The following is an 18,033-nucleotide window of genomic DNA, read 5'->3' on the forward strand; positions in this document are numbered from 1 at the left end:
CTAAAATTATTATAATTACATTCCACATTTCGTCTGGGCGAACTGTGGTATAGAATTTTTTTTTTTACAAATGTTAATAAAATAATGAGTAATTTAAATTTTTAATGTGTGCTAGTTTCATTAGCTGCAGATAGTATTGTACAGATTTAATCGTATCATAAATTAATTTTTATGAAACTTAAGCAAATATAAATAAACCTGTTTGCTTAAATTTAAAAAAATTCAGCAGTTCTATTAATTATAATTTGAAGTAGAATTGCTTTCAAAATTTTTCTGTTTGAAAATCAAAATCATAGTATTAATAAAGTAGTAAAATGGAATAACTTAAAGTATTAAAAGAAAGAAAAATAATAATCAAAGATCTTAAATTTATAACTTCGGTTTAAAAAATAAGTTTCTTAATAATTTGAAAATATTTATATAGGACAGATGCAACTAATTACAAAACAATTAAATAACTAGCTAGGCTTTAATGCAAATTCAAATTAACTTGAAGATAACTAGGAAAAATTTATTACACAATTAATGAGGGAATAGGATTGCTAATTTATTTAGAATCTCGTCCCATTTTTGATCTGTTATAGAAAATGAAAATTATTTAAACAAAATTAATATACCATCTTTCTATTTAAAAATTCGTAACGCTGTTTTGGGTGTACAATTTAAACTTACATGTTGTTTAAAAATTATAAGATGAAGAGGAAAATAAATATAAGAAGACAGATATTATAAGACTTAGCTTATTATTTAGCTTTTTTAGACATTGTTTTTATTACTTTTAAGTTTGCATTACATTTTGTTTTGCTACCCAAATTCAGAAAACTTAGAAACTTCAAGTTTCAAGATATGTTGGGGGAAAAACTTAATATATAGTGATAAGAACAGTTTTCCTATTTAAATTGTTAAAAGTTTCGTCAACAAATAAAAATACCTATCTTTCAATTCTTGTTGAATCACACATTTTCTGTTCATTAGGTTGAGTTTTTTCATTAGGTTCGTATGATTGCATTTCAAATCAAGTTACTCGTTATGATTAACATGTTAACAAGTAATTTATAAATATATAATAAATAATATATTAAATAATATATTAAATAATAAATAACATATTACTTAACAAATAATAACTGAAAAAATCATAGAATAATACTAAAAGTAAACTCATAATAAATATTAGAACAAAAAAACTTTAAGAAAGGTGGATAATTAACTATTGCAACTAAATAATTTTAAGAAAAATAATAAAAAAAATAGTTTGTAGATATCCTCAGATTGTTTTATCCTCAAGACTTCGCTCTTTAAACTCCTTTTTTTCTAAATATTTATTATGAAAAATAATTAATTTAAATTTACGCAACTAACTGTGCCACTCGAAGAGACATTTTTAAAATCTAATTAAATTATACTGCAATAATAAAAAACTGATTATTAATTAGTTCCCTAGATATGATTAAAATATACATATCAGCCGTCGGCTCAGGGGATCGAGCGCTCGCCTTCTAATGAGGTGAAGCGAGTTCGAATCCCGGCGATGGCTGGTCGATACGAATTCCGCATCCGGCTTGCACGAACCACAATACTGACGTGAAATATCCTCAGTGGTAGACTGATCATGGGTCAGAGTCCGAGAAGGCAGCTCTCACCAATCATGTCACTGTTATTTCCTTTTATTTCTATTAAATGTGAAGTTTGATTGTTAAATTATCGTCATTATTTCATCTTACGCTGCACGAACTCCTACATATATATATATATATATATATATATATATATATATATATATATATATATATATATATATATATATATATATATATATATAGTCAAACCCCGCTATAGTGAACCTTCAAGGGACCGAAATTCGGTTCTCTGAAACCGGGAGTTCACTATATCCATTATGCAGGCAATTTAACTAGTAGTTCCCAAACTGGGTTTTTAAAGTTTATGAATACAAGATTATTTAAGATGATCAAAAATTTCATCTCAAAATTCTTTATTTAGAATAAAAAGAAAGAGAAATATCTTGGAATCCATTAACATATTTAACAATGTGTTAATTTTTCGACAAGATACAACGTTGCTAACTATCTATAGACAGGTCAGATTTAAAGCGATACCATACAGTGTTATTACTTCTAAAAAGGAACTGCGAGGAGCGTATAGGGCAAACGAATGAAGTTTCATGAAATTGTCCTAAAAATTCAGCTACGCTACTGTGGGAACAGCTCAAGCTAGCATATATGTGGTTACAAATGGAATTTGAAAGTTGTGAGTATGGGGGTTCATTCTCACAATAAAAAGAATCGCTAACACTCGAAAGTGTGCCAGAGACCATTCTCTTGGGTGTTTAGATTTTGATTAGGGATGAGAAGTTAAAAGAGCATTGACATTCATGCAATTTGTGCAGTTCGCAGTTTGTCTCAGGGACCGTTCTCTCTGGAAGCGAAAAAAGCGCGTATACGAATTTAACGATTCCAATGAAAGTCCGATAAGTTAAATATATTTATCCGCATAAAGCTCTTTAATCAAGTTGCTTTTGAATTCGCATATTCGATTTATTTTTGCATCCAGTTAGAGAATAGCCCTTTACAAGTAGTTTCAAGGGAAACATTTACACTATGTGCAAAAACGCTTGCCTTGCTGATGTTTAGAAATTGAATGTGAGAAAGACATTTTGTGCCTGTGCGAATCTAATTTACTTGTGATGGCATGCAGTAAAAGTGCACATGCATCGAATACATTGATGTTGCCATTCAGTGGTACATAATCTTTTTGATTTGCTTTACTAATATTTAAATGATCATACTGTTCTCAGATCAGAGATCAAACTGTTTGGAGTGTTATACTGTCTCTTTTATTATAATAATTATACTGTCGTTTTTATTATAATAACCAAAATAAAAGAAGTATGCTTTTATCAACTATTAATGACTTATGAGAATTCCAACTTTTTGCTGATAGTTAATATATTCAACATAAGATAAGGTTTATAAAGCTTGATTAAGTCTATAGAAATATGTAAAAGGTTAAATACTGTATTTACATAGTAAATCTCTTATCAGCTGTTTGTTAATATATGTTACTGACCTTCGCACCAACATAATATAACAAATGGCACTGCTTATGCCTGCTCGACATGATTCTCTGTAGTTACTACTAAGTTTATGTTATTTAGGCTGGAGTGGAGCTGGACCAGCGGCCAAGTCCTGGGCTATATGGTTAAGGGTTTTCATAACCTAGGTACATGCTCAGGGCTTGGAGGAAAGAAAAAAAGTTACTACTAAGTCTATTTTTAATCATTATGTATAATATCTTAAATACCAAAGAAAAAAAGAACAATGCAAGATGAAATAAAAGGTATTAAGCAATATAAAATTGCCTAAATTATATGAATTTATATTTCCAATTTTCTTAGTTAAAGTGGATTTTTTGTTTTTTAAATTGCTTAGTTAAACTTCACATAATTTTTTTTGCTATTTTATTCTTTTTTTTTATTTTAACATTGATGTATTTTGAATGACTATATATATTAATTTTATTTTTAATGTAATAAAATTGATTTTAAAAAAAAATATATTATCTAATAATGAATTAACAGTAATTAATTTTTTTATTTTAAAGTTAAAATGCTAGTCAATCCTACACAGTTTCTTTAAATCTATCAAAATGTAAAAATAATGCACTATGAAACTTTGAGACATTTTACGCTAGTTATCAAAATTAAGGAGTAATAATTTTTTAAAAAATAAGTACCCTATATTTAAAAATGCACTTTGAAACAACCATTTTTTTTTCTTTGTAATAACAACTCCAAATATTAAAACTTCATCAATTTTTTTAAATTTTGTGTAATTTTTTACTGCTTTTTCAAAAGCAAATAATAATTTTTAAAAATTTGAAACTTGTAAAAAAAAACAAAAAATCAGAATTAAATATTCTTTGATTTATTTCTGAAATTATATTTAATTAATATTTTTACGATAAGCTGGGAGAAAATAAAATCTGTATTAAAGATATCTATTTAAAATATCTCTAACATATTATCTATGAGTTATTTCCAGGTGTGATTATCTTACGTTAACTGTTTTAATTAAAGAAATTTATTTTATTTTGATTTTCAATTTTAGGTTTTTTATTTTCACTTTTTTTCTTTTAATATTTGCTTGAAGGCTAATTTTTTCATATGGAAAAAAATTTCCATGACTGATAATAGGTATATAAATTATTATGTCCTTACATTTAAAAGAGAAAGTTTTACAAATAACGTTACAATGAAATAAACAAATTGCAGTACCGTAAATTATTCATGGCTTTACTACTTTTTAAAAAAAAGTTTTCTATACAAGGCTGGGAATAATTCCAAAACTTTCTGAATAAATCAATTTTATGTTGAATAAACTTTTGGAAAATTTGTAATTAAATTCCAGAGAGTTTTTTTTTAATGACTTTCATAAATTAACAAATTCTATTTTTAAATTTACTTGTAAAAACTATCATTTAATTGGTGTAAAAAAAATTTTATTCTTAAATTAACAATTTTCAACATGTTACTTTAGTTTAAAAACACTGTCTCTTGATTATTGCCTTAGTCAAATAAGGGATTTTTTTTTTCTTCAAATCTTCAGTTTGTTTCTATAATTTATTCAAATATAGGTTAAATCAAAATTATGAGATTCTAGTAGAGAAATTAATACTTGAATAATAATAATATATATATATAAACTGACTTATCTAGAAATTAAATTCTCGATTGAAAAATTAAAAAGAAATCATACTATATAACATTTTTAAAAATAAATTTCTTATCTGTATATTCTTGGAATAGCCTCAGAGAACTCCGTCTCACACCTGCTTTTCAATTTGTTGTAAAACGTTTTCCTGCGAATTTTATGGAAATCCGGAGCATGGTTATGTGTCTCTATAGCATTTTTCAAAAAGCCATTTATTGTAGTGAGTTTCGCTGTGCAATTTTTCTGTTTACATTTCCAATAACTAGTTTCATTTTTATATTTACTGTGCAAAGTACACAAATAATTTTTATACAGTATCAAATAGCCCCCTCTTGAAGATTTTAAGTAGCTTATTTCCGACATTATTTAAAATGGCCAGAAAAAATGTTGTCGATTGAATATATGGTTAAGCGATAGTAAAAGGAAAATCTATTTTCGCTTTCAGGTTTTCCCCAAAAAAGGATTCTGTCCCCTGTATAAAATCCCTCTATACCCTTCCCTCCAAACGGACCCCAGGAAATCTCCCGTGCCCACAGGTGCACATCATTAATTATTTATTGGGTCAACTTTCGTTTGGGTGAAGTTTCATATACACGGTTGGGGTTATATGCTGGAGGCCTTAAGTGCCCAAAGGCACGTAGAGGATAATTTAGTAAGTAAGTGATATATATATAGAACTCAGACCATTGAATTACCTCGTTTTCGTAGACAAAATTCGAGAGATTTCTAGGTAACAAAACAAAGCCAAATCGATGAGCCACAAAATAAAGTTTCAAGTTATAAATGATTAAATGAGTTTTAGTTTAAATTTTGAATTGACATTTATAAGAATAAAATACTGATTCATTTTAGTTTTTCTCTCTCCTCATATGTAGAGCTTTTAACTTATTTATAAAATATATAATTATTATAATTTTATGAAAGGATATTTTGTTAATATGTTAACTGTAATGAAATGAACAGGATTTTAAATATAATAGACTGACATTGGATAAAAATTCAACTTAGAATAGAATGTGGGATATAATAAAAAGTAATTTTACTTGTTAACAATATATAACGATAACCTTATATCATATAACAGTTTAGATTGGAAACAATTTCCAAGAATTTCGATATAAATGTTAATATATATATCTGGCAGCATCTGATCTTTCTTATTTTTAATTCATCCTTTTCTTTTCTATGTCAAGCGCGAACTCATAATCGCGAAAGAGATAAATTTTTCTGCAACAAAGGATCAATAATTATTGCTCAAAGAGAAAAAGAAAACGCAAAAAAATATTTATAATCACAATAACTTTCGAATAAATTGTAATTTGGTGGAAGCAAAAAAAACTATCTTATTAGCATGCCAAATTTCAACTCTGTAGTTGTACTTCAGCGGGCAGTATCTGCTATAATCATTTTTATCCCTTCTTTTTTTACTATAATTTTAACAGTTAATAGTTTCCTAATTAATAATCGAATCGTAAATTTTATTTTAATTTTATTGAGCTCCTTGTACATTTTTTTAAACACACCTTCGTAATTTCAAGTTTATAGATAGTTATAATTATATCTCTTTTATAGTTTCCGATCGGCAAAATAAATGTAACGTAAAGAAGAAAAATTAGCATAAAGAGCTCCTGTTAAGTTCATAAACACAAATGATTCCATCAGCAAGTCAAATTTCAACTCAGTAGTTGAACACCTGCGTCCTGTAGAGCGGTTTGCCGAATGTTTTTTTAAAAAATTTATGTATTTATTTTAATTTTAAATTTAACAGTTAATAATTCGCGAGCTAGTTACCGAATGTTGTTATCTTATATTATAGCAGCACAAATTAAAAAAAAAGGCTATAACTCTCGTGTCTTTTTATTATTATTTTTTTAAGAAATTCGATAAAAATGTTAAGATTAATGTCTAGAAACATCAAATCTAATATTTTCTCTCTTCTTTTCATCTCTATTTTTGATTTTTTTTTATATTTGATTATTCGTTGATTTTGACATAAAGTCAAACGAGAGCTTATAACATAAAGATCTCGAGCAAGAAATGAAACTTTCTGCAGCAATGGTATAAATAGTTATTAATAAATGGGCAACACAAAAAAAAGTCGCGAAAAGAAAACTACTTAAAGTTTATTAATTTCCGAACAAATTGGAATCTGTAAAAAACATTTGTAAATGAAAATGGTTCTTTCAGCAGTCAAATTTCAACTAGGCAACAGTATTTTTCTGGCCAAAAAGCTCAGCGAACATAGTTTTACTAAAAGTTTAACAGTTAATAATTTCGGAACTTATAACTGAATACTTTTTCTTTCTATTTTATCGTACTCTCTGTACCATTTTCCACACTACCTCGTAATTTTAAGTTTTATAGTCTTTACGAAATAAAACAAAAAACAAAGCTGGAACACCCAAAAACAGCGGCTGCGCTTACGTTTATTCAATAGAAAGAGATTATTTTCATTAATTTATATTAATCAACTGATTATGAAAACAAATAATTTAGAAAAAAAATCTTCAAGATGTACAACAAAAAAAAGGAAATAAATAATGCATGATGAACGAAGCATTAAGTGGTAGCAAAGATGTTTTTTTATTTTTATTTTGCATAATTTAATTTCATATCTAAATAAAAATTATGCATTATGTCACACATTATAAGGTAACAAAAAATGAAAAAGCCTATTTTAAAGTTCAGAAGTGCTCACAATAAAGTTCAGAGTATTTAAAATGAACAAATATTTATCTAATACCGAGTTAAACAATATTTTTTATACTTGTATATAAAAAAGCAATAAACATCTGTTTCCTTTATTTTTTCACTTTAATTATAAGATGAGTAAATATATACTGCATTCCTTTCCACTGCTAGAATCTAATCCGAACTAAAAATAACAGCTGATTTTAAAAATTAGAATTTTTCAGAATACATATCTTATTATAAAAAGATTAAACATTCGAAAAAATTATTTAATGATTAGTAAATTTTTTTTTCTAAAAGAACAAAAGAAAATTAAATTATTTCAAAATTAGTGGTAATTCAACCTGATATATAAAACAATAAAATTATGTAAAATGTAAATTAGTATAGAATTTTACTTTAATAAATATTTTTAATGCTAAAAATATGCTCCAAAAACGATTTTCAGCATTTCGAAATAAGTTTTAGTTCATTTCTAACATGATGGGGCGTAACACAAGTCAACCAGACGTGTTATATAGAACACGTGGAAAAGACTCCTCATTAATTTCATACAAATAATTTTCGATTAATTAAATGACAATAAATAGCATAATTTTTGATATTTATATTAGAAACAATGCTGTGTCATCATATGAGCTATAGGATAATATTTTAAACACAAAATAGGGTAAAGTATACCATTTTTTAAAAATATTAATAATAAAGACAATGATAGCGAAATTTTGATCAATACCTGAACCGCGTAAGGCAGTGGCAAGCAGAGAGGAGATTGCAGTGAGCTACAGCACCAGGCATACAGCTAAATACGGCATGCAATCGTAGACTAAAAACCAAAACTTTACAACTAAAACCATTCTTTTTTATTAAGAATTTCTATTTATGTTTAGCATTCAACGTAAGCGAAATAATTTGCGGAGAAAATACAATTGTGAAACAAATTTAATAAATAAATTTTAGATTCGGAAAGAAAGTAAGAATATTTTGTATTAATAATTATCTTTTTTTAACCTCAAATTAATTTCTACTTACATTTCATAAAAAGGAATGTAAAATAGTTTATTCAGAGTGTTTTAAAAATCAAGCTTGCTTTTCCTCCACTGCAGATTTTCTTCCAGAGGCGTTTAACCTAACGATCCTCCTCCTGTTTGACATTTACTCAAATAAATAAATAAATAAATTTGATTCTTGAATTTCTTAGCTGAGGTAACAAATTTTAAAAGAAATAAAAATTAGTATTATAATTGTGACCAATTACAACCAAGAGAAAAATCTCCAAAGTAAGAGAACGAGTCGTTAAAGGCAGCTGGATTGTAAATTAGCTCTTAGGTATCCAAACACCATTACATGCCATTGCCATTAGATATACGGACACCATTTCCGTGCTGCTAGGGATTGCTAAACTTGTTATATAACTCGATACATAATTTGACTTTGTCTCTAACTAATAACTAAAAATAAATATAAAATTTAACTAAAATCACGTTTTTATAAAAAAAGAATATAATTGGATACTTGCGAGTGACGTCTTAGTAGATAAATCATGTGACTCAGAAGCTAATAAGTTTCGACAGATGCGTTACGTTGCTCACATATATCCAATGAAATCTGTTTTAAATCACATGTTTAAACATAATCACTTCACTTGCGAAAGAAATTTTTGTGACATACATAAACAATTATAACTTTTTAAAGTCTATCAAGAATGAAACCTTACTTTTTAAAAAGTAGAAGTTCTTTCATGCCTCAGGTAGTAACGTGAACAGAACTAATCAGAAATATTTAAGTATTACAACAGGAATAGTACAGTTAAAAACAAAATAATTCTGAAAAGTCTCTAGAATAAAAACTGTGTCCAAACAATAGAGACGGAAATATTAATTATGAATCAGGTATTGATTAATGCTTCCATTCGGCGATATAAACAAACTTAAGGAGACGAAAGGTCACATTTGGGAATCAATACAGTTGTATACAGTGATTAGTAGGAAAAAAAAAGCAACTTCCTACAGCCATTATTGCTGTGACAAAAGCTTAGTCTGAAAAATGATGGAAGCCATAAAATATAGAGCTATGATTCTAAGCAACTTCATTCATAATTTGCTTCAAAATTGAAATGACAGCGAGATTTCTTGGGAATAGTGGAACAATGATGATTCAGTTTTCGCATAAGCAGAAAGTAGTACTTACCGAAGTTTAAAAATTAAAATAAATTATAATATAATAGCTGCTGATAAATTGTAGTTTTCATAACTAGCAACATTGAGTCTTGTTTGCAATAAAATATTTATAAAAATAAAAAAAGCACATAAGATAATATTTATTTATTAAAACTGACCTTTTTGTCGTTGAACTATTAAATAGTAAATTCATTAATAGCAATAAGAATACTAAGTTTTAAGCTAAAAGGATAAATCAATCAATAGATACATTGTACACAACGAAAGAATTACGAAATAATATAAACATTTCCAAAAGAAATCATGTACAACGATCTGTACAGACTTTCTGACATAAGTCTCAGTTTTGAGAAAAACCACAACATTTTCCAATAAGTTGTTTTAAATTGTAAATAATAATAATAAAAAAATGAAACACTAAAATAATAATAGCAAAACGCAAAGAATATATATTCAATATTTGCAAATATAAATAGTTTCAACACTAAATTAATATCAGTTAGAGATATAAATTCAAAAATCACCAAGACTAAGAAGAATTTTATATATTTTTTTTTGAGGTAATATATAATGTGAAAGAATTGTTTTCGGTTAATAGACCTAAAAATCACCTAGAGTAAGAAGAATTTTATGAAGGGTCCGTTTTTGAGGTAATATATAATGTGAAAGAATTGTTTTCGGTTAATAGACCTAAAAATCACCTAGACTAAGAATAATTTTATGAAGTAATATATAATGTGAAAGAATTGTTTTCGGTTAATAGACCTAAAAATCACCTAGACTAAGAAGAATTTTATGAAGGGTCCGTTTTTGAGGTAATATAGTGAAAGAATTGTTATCGGTTAATAGACCTAAAAATCAACTAGACTAAGAAGAATTTTATGAAGGGTCCAAGAAGAATTTTATGAAGGGTCCGTTTTTGAGGTAATATATAATGTGAAAGAATTGTTTTCGGTTAATAGACCTAAAAATCACCTAGACTAAGAAGAATTTTATGAAGGAGTCCGTTTTTGAGGTAATATATAATGTGAAAGAATTGTTTTCGGTTAATAGACCTAAATTTCGCAAAGGACTCCTGACATGAGTATAGAAAAGGAAATTTTTTATAAAGATACGATTAGACACATCCAATGAAATCTGAAATAGACGTAGATCGTGGAATATACGAAAAACAATAACCCGCTTTATTTATTTTCTTTTGGTTACAGAAGAAATAAATATAACATTTCAGTATTGTTTATTGCTTTTAAACGAATTGCATTGCCCAAGTAGTATTCTGTTTCTAACGTCTTTCGTCTTGGCAACCAAACGTCGGTATCAGCAGAGAAAACTAATTAAATTTTGAGAAGAAAACAAAGCCTCAATAGCATCTTCTTTAAGAATGAGAAAATAATTTAGAAAAAAAAAATAAAATAGCAAGCAAAATTGGCATTCTTAAAATAAAATGTCTCCGTTGAAGAGAGAGAGGAAAGAAAAAAAAGAACAGCTTTACCAACAGGTTACAAAAATTTAATTAAATATCAATAAAGCATTTACATTAAATAGTTGAAAAAAAATTTAGAGAAAAGTAAACTATTTGATTGCAACAATAGATTAGTTTCTACACATTTAAAATAATTTTGCGTACTTAATAAAAAGTTAACGCACCTGTCTATGTAAAATGAAAAGTTATAAGAAGTTAATACCTCAGCTGAAATTTGCCATCTAGTTTGAATAATTCCTAAAGCTTATTTAAATAAAACTACCAGACGAGGAACATGACCTTAACTATCTACGTGCTTAGAGTATTATGCTCAAAACGGAAAAGTAATTTTGCATTCCAAACGAATCCATATTTTTATGCGTCCACATTTCGTCCTTAGTTTTTTTTCTTTTCTCGAGCTTAATTTAACGTAATGCTATATGAATGCTGAAAAACATAGAAAATAATGTGAATGTTTAAGGAAATAATAACTTTATGTGATCGTAAATTCTTTTAATGTATAAACAAGGGCGAAAATTGAAAAATATCGTCATATAATTTTGAAAACGGAGCAAAATTCTTTATCAACAGGAAGGTTATGTAAAATAGAGTATATTTTTTTCCATAGTCACTGTTAACATTTTCGACTCGTCTTCGAAGAGAGTTTAATATGTTAGGTCGCAAATACAAAGATAATGGAAATCCAAGAAAACTAAATTGGAAATCTTTGAACCCGAGACCAAGAAGATCTAAAAAGACCTAACCACTTTGAAGGTGAAAAATTGGAAGTTGTTAGCCAAAAATAAGAAAGTCTGGAACAATAATGCTCGGCCAGGCCAACAAGGCTCAGAGCAGGCTGTAGTGCAGTATGAGTGAAATGATTTCGCAAACACAATAAATCTTAACTTTACCTAACAGTTTACCGGGAAGATAAAAAATGGCCGATTTGAATTCGGGGATCAAATGTGTCGGAATTTTTTTTTAATGCTAAATAAATGAAAACATAAACTAAATTAAAATTAATAATTTAAGATAAAACAATTAACAAATTATAGATTAATATTAAAAAGGGAAGAATCACAAACACAAGTATCAAAAAATAGCTTTTATCAATCGCTGTTATTAATTTCGTTATAAGTTTGAATCTCAAGGTAGATTATTAATTGTCAGTCCTCTTAGCTCTTAAACAGTTAATTATTTCTTTTACTCTTCAAAATCTTCTTAGTTCTTTAAACAAAACTTTAATGTTGAAAATAATGATTTTATTTTATAACCGCGTTAAACAGCCGACCCAATTATGAGTTTACGACTACCAATGTTCAACTCCGCAGCCTTGTAATTTTGAACACAACCCAGAAGACAAGGGAACTCCTGGATTAGGTATTAAGAGAAATTTGTCTTCGTGGAGGACTTTTTAATGGAATTAATCCACATTTGCGATACATGGAGTGGAAAACCTCTTACTGTCAGTCTGACGGCAAGGGGACTCTAATTCATGATCCGTCTACCAATGAGAATAATTTACATCAGCACTGTGGTCGATGCAAGCCGGGTGCGGAATTCGTACTGACCACTTATCGTTGGGATTCGAACCCGGTCACCTCATATTGAGTCAAGCGCTCTATCCCCTGAAGCAACACTGCTCTAAAAATAATATTTTCAAGGAGAAAAAGTATACATTAAACGTAAAGTGATTTAGTCTATGAGAAACGCTTTTAAAAATGTCGCCCTAACATAAAAATGCCCATCAAAAAGATTTTATACAAAAGCGAAACAGAAAAAATAAACACATATATTAATTTTTGAAAGAAAAAGTTAAAGCTGAACATCTGTTTTCCATTATCGTATTTTCAAGAAAAGGTGAATAAAAAGAATAATATAATATAGAAACACCCTTAATTGTTACGTCACAATAAAAACTAATGTTTTTTATTTACTTGTTTGTTCAAAAATCTTGATAGAAAAAACGTTCTTAATTATTAAAGTACAAATTTAACGGTAAAAATCTAAATTCGACTTTTTTTACATTGTCGTACTTTTAAAAAAAATTACAATAAAAGAATAACATAGTTCATTAAAAATGCTGTTATAATAAAAACGCTGATAAAAAGAAAGGTTAATAAAATAAATAAAAGATAGAAGCAGAAAAAAATTGGTTTTAGTTCTTAAAATATAACTTAAACGTTGAAAATCACAGCTTTTTATGTTGCCGATTATCAATCTTACCGTACAGGAAAAAAATGACAACAAAAGAATTAAGTTTATTAGAAACGTTCCGTTCAAATGCTGCCCTGTAATAAAAACAGCAAAAAATGGGACAAAAAAGTGTGACAACTATTTCTTATAAAGCTAAGTAAAAAATAAGACTTTAGACTAATCTTTATTAAATCTAATAAAAAAATTTAAAAAAACTACGTCAAAAATTATTTTGCTAAATATTTAGGCAAACATTCGGCCAATTGATTATTCGGCTAAACGGTCGAATAGTCCTTACATCCAGATTTAAGACTAACATTTAAATATTTTTTTTTTAAATACGAAATTATTTTTGCTATAAAGTGTCTGAACATTAGGTTTCATTAAAAAATAAACAAGCGAAAGTGTGATTAAGCTTGGATTGAATCATTTAAATAATTTCTTTTTAGAGTGGTAGCAAAGATAACGAAAGCTTTTATGGTTTAAGGCCAAGTCTAGTGATTTGTTTAAAGATAAAATATTTTTAAAGCTTAAATATTTCTTTTCTTACAACATTTTCCCATTTATTTATTGTTATTAATTTATTATTTTTTTCTCTTCTTTTAATGTTTGAAAAGTGTTGTCATATCTACTTTCAGTTTCCAGAGAGCAACTATCAGTAGATTTTTTTTTGTGGAGCTTGAGATCTTTTTACATGCGACAGATGTTGTTTAAAAGTTATTTAAGATAAGTGCTTTTAAATAAATAGATAAAACTAAAATTATTTTGATAGCCACACCAGACGTGATCAATATATTATATAATTTTGTTTTAGACCGTTTTCCCCTAATGTTATAGCATAGGAAAAAAAATACAGTAATATTTTCTACGCGAAATATCAAGTCAGTTTTCAATTTATATATGAACATACTAGTAGTATAATTTTTAAAGTTAGATAAATAACACTACATTTAATTTAAATGAATCGCTTCCAGATCCATTTTCTAAGCAGTAAATTTCAACTGAGATCATTAGTTTCTAAATAATTTATGATTAATCAATATCATTTGTAAATAAAAAAATGTAAATGAATTTGTTTTCATATCGTTATGTCGATTGCAAACTAAAAGAGATTATCTGAGGTAACGTTTGATTATACCATAGAATTCCGATTTTTAATTGTTCAGTCACTTTTTGAGTTTTATGTTAGAAGAGCGAGAATTCGATTCTTTTAAGAGTCGGGGTAGCTAATGGAGTATTAAGTATTTATACTGGCTTTACTGGTCATTCACAATATAACTTAGGTTCTTCTTACTGTTACTTATCGATCTTTTTACTGTTACTTATCGATCTTTTTACTGTTACTTATAGCCTGCCAAATCAGAAGATTTATTTAGTTTCGTACAAATTTGGTAATTTATTTCTGATTAAATTATTTTTTGAAAAAAAGTCTACGATCAACGAACAATAATTTCTAGGAAAATAATTATAGAATGTTTCTAGGAAAATAATTATAGAATTTATATACTTCAAGTAAATTACAACCTCATTTTTTTCAGAAAAAAAAAAGGTAGAAATTATTCTAAGCAGTAGCATAAATAACAATCCCGCAACAAGGTTCGTGGACACACGCGGTTTAAGGGAGGGCGCACTAAAAATACTTTTTATTCATGAAATACTTTTTAGTTTACTTTATAAATAATAATAACCCTTAACTAAACTTAGAAAAGAAGGGTTATACTATGAGATAGTGAGTAAATTTTTCCTTTTATGAAATTTTTTTTAAAAAATTAAATTCACCACCCTTAATTCTACTTTTTCATCGCAATTGCTATTTTCATTTTCTTAAATTAAAATAAAATTAATGATTATAAATTTCCAAATATTTCTTCACAATAGTTTTTTTGTTTTGTTTCATATTATAGCTTTAAACTTTTTATATTAAGTCTAAAAGTCTAAGATAAGGCTGCATCTAAATCTAGATACGCTACTGATTCTTAGGAAACTAACTCAAACGATAATTTTAAGAGACAATTTGATATTCAACTGATAATTGGGTATACTATAGCCTACGTCACAGGTTGTGTTATTCCTACTAAATTTAACCCATGAACGGCATTTTCTGCGAGCCTAACTTCAAGCCACAAATAAAAAAACGAAGTGTTTGATCGTTTAAATAGCTGCTCGCCAGATTTTATTGCATTATAAAGAAAAGCATGTAAATTTCAAATATAAATTGCAAATATGAGCATGTAAAATATCGAACAACAACAACTAAATTCCATTCGTTTAGCATTGCGTCATGGTAAATGTTATTCCTACTAAGTGGAAGTAGTTGTGTTTTTTTTTTTATATATTATACCCAATTGAAATATTTTCTAAAATCAACGCACGTGCGTGTAGGAAGCTATAAGCATCATCATTAAAAAGAAATTAATATTCAAAAAGAGTAAACAGACAGGGTTAATTCAGTAGTAAAAATTTCCAAGGAAATGTTTTCGTTTCAATAATAAACAGTTATCATCAATTTACTGTAGTTTTAAAATAATTTCTAGGCACAAAACGAAAATTTTGGGATCTTGGGACTTCAAAAGTTTGGGATCTATTTTTTATCCGCTTTTATTTTATTTCTTTATAACATCTAACTCACATGATTGAACATTTTTAACACTCATACTTTTCAAGGTGATTAATTACAGATCAACAGTGAATAAATAAATTTAACCATAATTAACACTTAAAGCTGTTTTTTTTGGGGGGGGGGGGATAATTTTTTCGCTACCTCGTTTTCCTACACTTATGATGTGCGTTACAGATGAAACTGCTTCTTCACTGCTTCTTTTCGCTTTTAACAAAAATTTAAGTTAAATTAAAATAGTGGTCCCATATTTTTCCAGTCGGGGAATCCTAAATAATAGGCCTTCTTTCCACGGAACCCCGCATTTATAAGTATATAATAACAATTGTGACAGTATTAAGCAATGCGACTCTTTATTTTGAATATATTTAATCAGAAAAATGGATTTTCTCTCTCTTTATTTTACTAGTAAGATTCTTAACTTACATCCACTAGTTGAATTCGCAGTTCTCAGTGAACTATGAATCCATTGAAAAGAAAACTAAAATTGTTGAAACGTTTGAAAATGGAAATATGTTGAAAACTGTTATTAGGGAAACGTATTCCTTTATTTAACGAAGTTAGTTATATCATATCGATTTAAAAAAAAAATTAGCTGAGAAATACTAATACATTTTTTAGTTCTTTTCATAATTTATTTAGTATCTGACGATACATACTTTTTTAAAAAAAATTACCATTTCTTTTTTATTGGTATTTTACTTTAATTTCATAAAGGTAAATACGTACTAAATAAATGGATTATTGATTTGATCTAAAAATAATTAGAAATTTCAAAACTCATTACTTGATTAGAAAAAAAAAGTTCTTGAAACTTTATTACAGGACGGAAACCTAAAGTTCGGAAGAACACCATTCGGGAAAGGAATTTTAAAACAAAGAAAAGATTTAAGCAACAATATTCTATTGAAGACCTAATTGTGGAATGGATTCAGTTTTAAATCATAGTTAAAAGAAACGTGAATTACATAAAAAAAAAAAAAAAAAAACACTTTTAAACTGTCTCAATTAAAATTAGAGCAATTTGTGCATTTAAAAAATTAGAGAGAAAATGTTATATGCTTGAAGTGAAAAAATAAATAAAAGCTGCGCAACGTGCGCAGTATTTAATGGTGTTTTAGCTAAAATTATTGCGAAGAAAGAATACAAAATTCGTTAAATCATGGTTGCTTTTATTTTGTTGTAACATAAAGAAAAAAAGGTATCCGAATAATAAATTTTTAGTAAAGTTTTAAAATTTTAATACGCAATAATTTTCATAAAACTGTATGACTTGGAAAATAACACAAAAAGGAAACACCTGAGTTATGCGATTTTTGGTATCTTTAGAAATTTTATAAACCGCTTTTTATTTTAATAAATATGATGTCCAAAATGTGAAATTTTAACTTGTCTTTATGAATTTAACAAAACTTTAGAAATAACATACTAGAGAGAGATTTTATGTTATAACATTGGTAGAGCAGCCGCCCAATTTATTGGTTTAAGACTATCAATGATAGATTCTTCAGCCTTGTAATTCTGAAGTCAAGAGAACACAGGGATTAAGAATTGGAGCAAACTAGCCATTGGGATTTGAACATGGATCACTTTATTAAGAGGTGAGCACTCTGTTCCTTAAGCTAACGTTACTCACTGGAGACACATTTTGTTTTATATCAAGAGTTGAACACCTAACTCAATTCTGATTTTACAATTATCTATATCCAACTCTATAGACATTAATTTTGAACCCAACCCAGAAGAAAAGAGAACTACAGGATCATGCCTTGGGAAAACTGGCTTTTGTGGAGGACTTTTTCTTGGAACAAACTTGCATTTGTGTAACATTGAGAGGAAAACCATGAAAACCTTCCATGATTAGCCTGACACCAAGGGAATTCTAACCTATAATGCACAACCTTTTTGAGTGAAGGGCCACACAGCAGGTTGAGAACGAAGGGCCACATGCATATTTAGACACGTTGACAGCACACATAAGAATTTTTATATAAACGTTAGCTTTCTAAGTGCTAAAATTTTTTCATCAGTAAACTTGGTAATATATTTACAGAAAATTAAATACTCTTAAACGTTAGAATTCCTTCAAAAATGAAAAAACTGATACTTTTTAAAATTTTCTTCTTTTTTATATGCTAGAAAAAATTTATATATAAA

At 27.5% G+C, this 18,033-nt stretch overlaps 2 protein-coding genes across 2 annotated transcripts in view; one reads left to right on the plus strand and one right to left on the minus strand.

Moving 5' to 3' along the window:
- LOC107444753 (monocarboxylate transporter 12) overlaps nt 1–18,033 on the minus strand; it is a 41,215-nt gene that overhangs the window by 19,067 nt on the left and 4,115 nt on the right. The gene's annotated exons all lie outside the window — the stretch shown is intronic.
- LOC107444591 (uncharacterized) overlaps nt 16,991–18,033 on the plus strand; it is a 78,720-nt gene continuing 77,677 nt past the window's right edge. The window contains exon 1 of the mRNA XM_087164160.1: nt 16,991–17,477. The gene's annotated coding sequence lies outside the window, so the exon portion shown is untranslated. The remainder of the gene's footprint in view (nt 17,478–18,033) is intronic.

This window comes from Parasteatoda tepidariorum, chromosome 5 (assembly GCF_982258835.1).
Source record: "Parasteatoda tepidariorum strain Cologne lab strain chromosome 5, Ptep-v5.0, whole genome shotgun sequence".
Taxonomy (NCBI): domain Eukaryota; kingdom Metazoa; phylum Arthropoda; class Arachnida; order Araneae; family Theridiidae; genus Parasteatoda; species Parasteatoda tepidariorum.